Genomic DNA, 9,562 nt, shown 5'->3' on the forward strand with positions numbered 1-9,562 from the left:
TTTATTATGACTCTTTACATAAACAATTAAATTATTATTATATAGTTCTAAGTTTAGCTTTTGAATGTATAGACTTCCTAAATAAACAATTTGTTGAAGTTCCAATATCTTTAAAGTATAAAATATAGTAGATATATCCCTTTCCTAAAAGGTAGTTTAAAACTAGCTTAAGCAACACTGTTACGCAATGCTCGATACCAATACTGGCAACAAATATTAAAATTTTTGACATGGACGGACTTCTTTTTACCAAGGTGAATTGTTTTTGAGTATTGTTTTTGATATAATTATTATTTTTGTATAAATGTGACATACCGTCCAGACCAAGGGCAAGGGTATGGATCCCGGCTACACCATCCCAACCGCGGCGGTGTGTTTAGTTAGTAGTTTGGGGGGGATCAATCGGTGATGGTGTAATGTTAGACAGAAATTGACCCGTGTGTATAAAACGGCTTTTTTTAAAAACATATTTTGTAAGTATTTTGATGTGCATGTAACTACTTTAAGGTAAGCAACTTTGTTTGGCGGTTTTGAGGTTGTATTTGCTTTTCGTACTTATTGTTTTTGCGATTGTTTCTTTAATAATTTTATTGTTTGTATTGTTTGTTTAAAAGTTATTCGCCATCGGCTTATCACGGTTAGCGACTTCACGCCTGCCTCAGATAAAGCCAGAATGGGTGCTCCTTTGAAACCTTCGAAGAGGGATCTTGCGAGAATGAGATTTCAGAATTTCGCTCACTTTTTTCATGTGAGATTTGCAACTTTTAAAAGAGATTGCCATAAACTAATCATATGATAAAGGGATTCTCCAGATCACTAATATATATAAATATTGCCGCCGGAAACTTGTAGTTTTCGAGATATTTTAATTTTAAGTTGAAAATTTCATCTTACAATTTCTCGATTTATGGTTAACTTTTCTTTTAGATTTTCTATTTGCATTGGCGGCCTTCGGCCGCGCTTCAAAAAAATAACTCTGGCCGATCCAACACCAGGTTGGTCGTTATTCCTTTCGCGTCCAACTTCTTTCTGCATTGGCGGCCTTCGGCAGCGCTTCATAAAAATAACCCTTGCCGACCCAATACCACGGTTGATCAAGAGAAGGGAACGATTAAAATTATGGTTCATGTATTTTGGGTATAATCCTCTATTTTTCATTTTAATTCGTTTGCAAAATATAAATATATTGTAACGGATTTCTCGATAAATCGTCTAACTATAACTCATTCTTAAACTCGATCACTGGATTGTTAAATTAAAATCCCAATTTAATGCTATACACTTTTCTTTATTTCCAATTCCAACAACTTAACATTGGAACCAAAGTCGTTCAGACCGACATTGTGTGTTTTCGATGAGTTTTCGTTGACAGTTCACACATCTATTTGTTTACATTTGTTATGTACCCTACAAGAAACGTAACGGCCATCTGATGGGGTAATATGACACTCATAGCTGAAAATATTTTGTCAGCGCGCAGAACAAAGTTTCTATCATTTTCTTAAGAGCCTTGTGCAAAAATTGATGTAAACAAACGTATGTGTGTGAGTTTGCATCTCTCTTTAACACATGGGTATTCGGAATTGATTCACTATATAGCTATACTGCTCACTCTCATGTCTTTTTCTGAGTCATTGCTGACCCTAAATCCGTCATAGCTGAAAATGGTCAGTTATGACTGAAACGCTATCAGAAGTGAAAAATTCTTTTGCGCAGTCGATAATAAATATAATTTTTATTTCTTTAATAAATTTCAAACTTTTAATCAAAATTAGTTATGTAACAAAAAATATAATAAAATATGAATATATAAAAATAAATATTCACTTGATGCCATCTCCTCCTCTCAATAGCTCTGCGTACGTCTTTCTCCAATCAGTGGATAGTTCTGAATTTAAATATGCAAATGTAAATTAACAGTACTGACTTATCAAATATGAGTGTATTGGTGAACCCATCAGCAGTTTCTTTCAGGGTACGTTTAGGCCAATTTTGGAATGTAAACAAATTGTCAACTGACATTAGGGCTGGCAAAATATGTCTTCTAATAATATCGATAAAACTAGAGCAGGCACCGATCATAAAGAGTGGAATGTAAGTTTTCAAGAGGTTTTCAACGAAAACTGTGTTTTCGTTTGACAGATTTTGTATGGATGAAAACACTAGTTTTCGCGTGAAAACCTCTTTTGTCTATGAAAACACGAATTTTGTGTCGGTGCGAACATAGTATTACAACTTATTGCTTATAGCTTAATTGCTCTTTACACGACAACACTCTAATTAGAACTGTGTCTGCTGCACAATCCGGCAGCCCTTATATAGTAAATTTTTTACAAAAGTTCGCTACTAGAACATTCTGGCAACTACGAATTCGCTGTCTAGTTGCTTCTGGCAGTTTATCGTCAATTCTGATTTGTTCTGGTACTCGTGTTCGCCACAATAGGTTATTTACAGCATAATGGAGTAGCGAAAGTGGCCATTCACAGTTCTTTCGCCACCTCTTAGGCGTACGCTCACAATAAAACCGACATGGCGGCCATGGTGAGTTAGGGTGGCGAGGAGTTAAAACGGGTTGCGCAATTTTAGTTACAGAATGATGCTTAATGCTGTAAACGAAATATGATATTTTTTGATATAGGTAAATATGTGGCATATTTTTAAACATTTTAATTAACTTATTAATGGACAAACTGAAAATTCAATTCAACTATGAGTGGACGGGAAAAAATAACTATTATAACAGAATTTTATATCATAAGTCATAATAGACCAAATACCATATTTGGTTGCATTCTAAGTGTACTAGTTACAGAACCAGTTTCCACATCAACAACTCAAGTTGACGAAAACTCTAAAGAATACGTTAATTCAAATTTGAGGAAATTTAGGGAGTTAGAAAAACGCCCTCTGATATCAATTACAACCCCAGAAGATCAGTATTGTGAAGACTTCTACAAAGCCACAATTACTCGATCAAATAATGACCAGTACGTCGTAGGACTACCACCAAGGCTACAATTTTCCAACACTCCACCAATAGGCATGAAAAACCAAGTCAGAGCTTCTTTTGACAAACCCAGTATTGAAAACACAAATATACATAATTCAAACAGATATATTACTAAAAATTCCAAAAGAAAATTTGTTGTACACTAATTTCCTTAAATTTGGCAGTACAGTAGTTAGGGCAGTACAACATAAAAACACAGGGATCCAATGGAATGCGATATCTGACATATCTGACCATTTTTCATATCCTACTGAGTCAATATCCACATTATCCTCAATAATAATTTCGAACCCGCAGGATGGCTTTCGCCAATTAAGATACAAGCGAAAATCCTGATTCTTCTGCACCTTGAAAAATGGTCACAATTCTGAAACAATCTAAACGAGATTCGAATTTCCCGATTCTTGCCCACAATCGCCCACGTCCATACATAATATCGTCCGCAACATAATTGTCCTTGAAAGTCGAAAAATCGACAGCTCTTACTATAGTCCCTAATAGTTGCCTAAAATTTCATAATTATATCACAATTCAAAATTAGGGTTAAGGGATCACCATACTACCAATGTGATACACTGACGCACTCAGGCTTACAAAAAGCAAAGGTCGCACTTATTGCATCTTATTGCCGAAGGCCGCCAATGCAAATAGAAAATCTAAAAGAAAAAAACCATAAATCGAGATAATGTAAGATGAAATTTTCAACTTAAAATTAAAATATCTCGAAAACTACAAGTTTCTGCCGGCAATAATTATATATATTAATGATATGGAGAATCCCTTTATCATATGGGTAGTTTACGGCAATCTCTTTTAAAAGTTGCAAGTCTCACATTAATAAAGTGAGCGAAATTCTGAAATCTCATTCTCGCAAGATCCCTCTTCGAAGGTTTCAAAGGAGCACCCATTCTGGCTTTATCTGAGGCAGGCGTGGAGTCGCTAACAGTGATAAGCCGATGGTGAATAACTTTTAAACAAACAATAAAATTATTAAAAAAACAATCGCAAAAACAATAAGTTAGAAAAGCAAATACAACCTCAAAACCGCCAAACAAAGTTGCTTACCTTAAAGTAGTTACATGCACATCAAAATACTTACAAAATATGTTTTTAAAAAAAGCCGTTTTATACACACGGGTAAATTTCTGTATAACATTACACCATCACCCCCCAAACTACTAACTAAACACACCACCCTACTCGGAAAAAACTGGCACACCCTACTAATACAGACCACACGACGACACCCCACAAACAAAAAAAAGGAGGGTCCCCACATCAGAGAATCAACATTCGTATATACACTGCGCCGCGTCAACACCACATTCATTCCGAACGCGATCCAGCGCGCTACCTGCATTCGCTTGCACCATTTAACAGCCTTCGCGAACGATCACCGTCAGCGTGAACCAGCGAAGTGAACATCGTTTTTTCGACTCTTTCTCTGCGGAATCTTTAATTTAATTTATGTTTAACGATGTTAAAAGATCTTAATAAATTTAAAATTAGTTAACTTTTCTCATCACGTTTTCTTTGCTTTATTCGGAAACAAGTGTTAAAGTGAGGGTGGTGATATGCTTTGCGCAAATTAGCAACAATTTATTCAATTTCTTTCAGATCATTTACAAAAGATGTCGATAAGGTAACCCTTGTAATTTGTCATTTTGCAACACTTTTGTTATTGTGTGATATAATGAAATTAACCAATAAGTTAAATATTGAAATAAAGTTATTTTTGCAATATATCATGTAAACATGTGCAAAAAATTAGTGAAGAGTTGGAAAGATATAAAAACATTTTAAATCGAAAAAATGCATACTTTAAATATTTGAAATTTTTAACTTAACGCAAATATCTCGAAAACTATATGTTTCCAGCGGCTATATCTAAAACATTTTAGATTTGGAGGATCTCCTCTATCCGCCCATACCCATTTTTTCCCCGAAATCCTGGGACGGTATTCTAAAGTTTTAATTAAATAACCTTTTGGTATTTATATTGACCTTACAGTAAAATGTAACCTTTTTTGAAACGAAATAGACCACTACATTTTAAGAGGAGTTCCCTTTTTGAAAGTGTATGAAATTTTTTCTGGTTAGAAAGTCGGTATATGTATAGTTTAGGTCCTCCAACGAAGGAGGCCTCAAAATGAAATTTTTATTTCGAATAGTCTTATTTTGACCCAATGATTACTAATCCGTGAGCGGAAAGTGCATGTTTTCAATAATTTATGTACATATATATATAAAAATATATTTAATACATTTTATCTTGCATTTCTCGATTTATAGTTAATTTTTCTTTTATATTACGCACTACTTATACACTTAATTTACACGTAGTGAAGTACGTTGTTTCTACATATTTATTTCACATAAATTATTATCATATTTGCTTTAAATAAGCATTTTATTTTTTACACAATTTTTTTAAATGCACAATAACAAATGAGTTCTATGTTGAGAAATAATAAGTGCTGCTATAGCCAAACGAATGAAAGCAATCAAAATAAATTCAAAATAATAAAAATAACATCTACAAAATATTATGAACTTTATTTTCCATTTTAATGGTCTTTTTGGTTAGATTTCTCTTCTGGATTGGCGGCCTTCAGTGTTTAATACTCTTTTCTTATTCATTTTAATTCGTTTGCAAAATATTAATATACATGTATATATAGATATATATGGTAACACTTATTATTTTTCACCATGGAACCCATTAGTTATTGTGGATATAACAAAAATTGTGTAAAAAATAAAATTCTTATTTAAGCAAATATGAAAGTAGCCTTACTTCTCTTTTATGGACTCAATAAATAAATCGCTTTTGATAATTTTTTCGGAAGTCAAAATTTAAATATATCTTCGGACATTCGTCACATTAAGTTCATGAGCTACTGAACAGATGACAAGCAAAAAAAGGAACTAACACTAAGAATCCAGCAGAAATTAATTGCGAAATCAGTGGGTTATATGTGAGATCAGATTTTCTAGTGACTTTTACTAGTGTTTTTAATATTTATTTAAAAAATCTCAAACCTCAAGGCCTCAAACGCAAAAAGAAGTTCTACAAGAAAAAGTAATATTGTCATAGAGGGTATAGCATAATCCTTAACATCAATGCTCTCCAATAGTTTATTTTTCTAGGTTTTGAATTCCTGTATTTAAGGTGTTATCTGTTTTCATTTCTTTCAGTTCATTTACAAAAGATGTCAATAATAATTAACAATAATTGAAATATTGAATTCAACTATTTTTGCACTATATTATGTTAAATACATTATTAAGGTTTAGCCGTTTTAAAAAGTTACCAGGAGTTGTAACTGCTAAAGGAACTTTTGGGGAAACTTTAGTATACCATCCAACGCTTTCAGGGTTAAGAGGGGTATGGTTCGATAAAGGGATTCTCCAGATCACTAATATATATAATTATTGCCGCCGGAAACTTGTAGTTTTCGAGATATTTTAATTTTAAGTTGAAAATTTCATCTTACAATTTCTCGATTTATGGTTAACTTTTCTTTTAGATTTCCTATTTGCATTGGAGGCCTTCGGCCGCGCTTCAAAAAAATAACTCTGGCCGATCCAACACCAGGTTGGTCGATATTCCTTTCGCGTCCAACTTCTTTCTGCATTGGCGGCCTTCGGCAGCGCTTCAAAAAAATAACCCTTGCCGACCCAATACCACGGTTGATCAAGAGAAGGGAACGATTAAAATTATGGTTCATGTATTTTGGGTATAATCCTCTATTTTTCATTTTAATTCGTTTGCAAAATATAAATATATTGTAACGGATTTCTCGATAAATCGTCTAACTATAACTCATTCTTAAACTCGATCACTGGATTGTTAAATTATAATCCCAATTTAATGCTATACACTTTTCTTTTCTTTCACTTTTAATCAAAATTAGTTATGCAACAAAAAATATAATAAAATATGAATATATAAAAATAAATGTTCACTTGATGCCATCTCCTCCTCTCAATAGCTCTGCGTACGTCTTTCTCCAATCAGTGGATAGTTCTGAATTTAAATATGCAAATGTAAATTAACAGTACTGACTTATCAAATATGAGTGTATTGGTGAACCCATCAGCAGTTTCTTTCAGGGTACGTTTAGGCCAATTTTGGAATGTAAACAAATTGTCAACTGACATTTAGGGCTGGCAAAATATGTCTTCTAATAATATCGATAAAACTAGAGCAGGCACCGATCATAAAGAGTGGAATGTAAGTTTTCAAGAGGTTTTCAACGAAAACTGTGTTTTCGTTTGACAGATTTTGTATGGATGAAAACACTAGTTTTCGCGTGAAAACCTCTTTTGTCTATGAAAACACGAATTTTGTGTCGGTGCGAACATAGTATTACAACTTATTGCTTATAGCTTAATTGCTCTTTACACGACAACACTCTAATTAGAACTGTGTTTGCTGCACAATCCGGCAGCCCTTTAGTAATAATATTTTAGTAAAAGTTCGCTACTAGAACATTCTGGCAACTACGAATTCGCTGTCTAGTTGCTTCTGGCAGTTTATCGTCAATTCTGATTTGTTCTGGTACTCGTGTTCGCCACAATAGGTTATTTACAGCATGGTATAATGGAGTAGCGAAAGTGGCCATTCACAGTTCTTTCGCCACCTCTTAGGCGTACGCTCACAATAAAACCGACATGGCGGCCATGGTGAGTTAGGGTGGCGAGGAGTTAAAACGGGTTGCGCAATTTTGGTTACAGAATGATGCTTAATGCTTAATTATATATAGGTAAATATAGGTAAATATGTGGCATATTTTTAAACATTTTAATTAACTGATTAATGGACAAACTGAAAATTCAATTTAACTATGAGTGGACGGGAAAAAATAACTATTGTAACATAATTTTATATTATAAGTCATAAAAATTCATATAACCAAAATAGCAAAACAGCAAAACTTATCATTGTCATACAAATCATAATAGTTCATTTAAACAATGAAACAAAATTTATCATTGTACATATATCAAGAATAAGTTACTGTCCCGACGTTTTCTCTAATTTAAATAACGTTTTATATTTTAGCACTTAGCGGTGGATATATGTTCAATATTTTATTACAACTCTTAACATAAAAAAATACCATATTGTTATATAGTTCTTAGTTTAGTTTTTGTAGATATAGACTTCTAAAATAAATTATTTGTTAAAGTTTCAATCGTTTCTTTATAATATAAAATACGGTAAGTATACCAGGTAGCTGGCTCTGTATTTCAGCATGTAGCGATGAATGTATGTACAATATTTATTATGACTCTTTACATAAACAATTAAATTATTATTATATAGTTCTAAGTTTAGCTTTTGAATGTATAGACTTCCTAAATAAACAATTTGTTGAAGTTCCAATATCTTTAAAGTATAAAATATAGTAGATATATCCCTTTCCTAAAAGGTAGTTTAAAACTAGCTTAAGCAACACTGTTACGCAATACTCGGTACCAATACTGGCAACAAATATTAAAATTTTTGACATGGACGGACTTCTTTTTACCAAGGTGAGTTGTTTTTGAGTATTGTTTTTGATATAATTATTATTTTTGTATAAATGTGACATACCATCCAGACCAAGGGCAAGTGTATGGATCCCGGCTACACTATCCCAACCGGACCAGATTATGCAGCTCATAAGAGCCTGCAACCCGAGCCTACGAGCGAGGCATCCAAGTGCATGACGATACTTGGATGCGACTCAAATGCGCATCACACAATCTGGGGCAGCACAGATGGCAATGATAGAGGTGAGTGTCTCTTTACTTACCTACTAGGTACTAAGTTACTGGTGTGTAATAAGGGAAGCACGCCAACATTTATTACAAGAATCCGACAAGAAGTGCTGGATATCACACTCGTGTCGCAAAAACTAATTGACAGGGTAATCCAATGGAGGGTTCTCGAAGAACATTCCTTTTCGGATCACCGATATATAGAATGTACAATAGAGGAAAGGGCCGATATGGCATTAACTTTAGGAATCATAGGAAAACAAACTGGCAGGTGCACATGCAAGAGCTGGAAAAACGTATCCCTATGATTCTACCGTTTCAGCCCAATAGCAAGGAGGATCTAGATATCCTCGTTAATCGACTCACGGAATCGTAGCCTTAGCGCAACTTATAAATATGCTTCCAAGCTAGTCCACAAATAGCAAGCATTGGCAAAAGGTTTCACTAGCAGATCCCAACTGCAATGCCCCCGCTCAAATAGCTAAGTATTTAAGTAGGCAGCGACCTTATACCGCAAATAATAATTTAGGGTGTTGAAAAAATTTCAACCACCCTTCTAGCCCAAAATACCATATTTGGTTGCATTCTAAGTGTACTAGTTACAGAACCAGTTTCCACATCAACAACTCAAGTTGACGAAAACTCTAAAGAATACGTTAATTCAAAATTGAGGAAATTTAGGGAGTTAGAAAAACGCCACCTGATATCAATTACAACCCCAGAAGATCAGTATTGTGAAGACTTCTACAAAGCCACAATTACTCGATCAAATAATGGCCAGTA

Source organism: Bactrocera oleae, chromosome 6, assembly GCF_042242935.1.
Source record: "Bactrocera oleae isolate idBacOlea1 chromosome 6, idBacOlea1, whole genome shotgun sequence".
In the NCBI taxonomy this organism is placed as follows: Eukaryota; Metazoa; Arthropoda; class Insecta; order Diptera; family Tephritidae; genus Bactrocera; species Bactrocera oleae.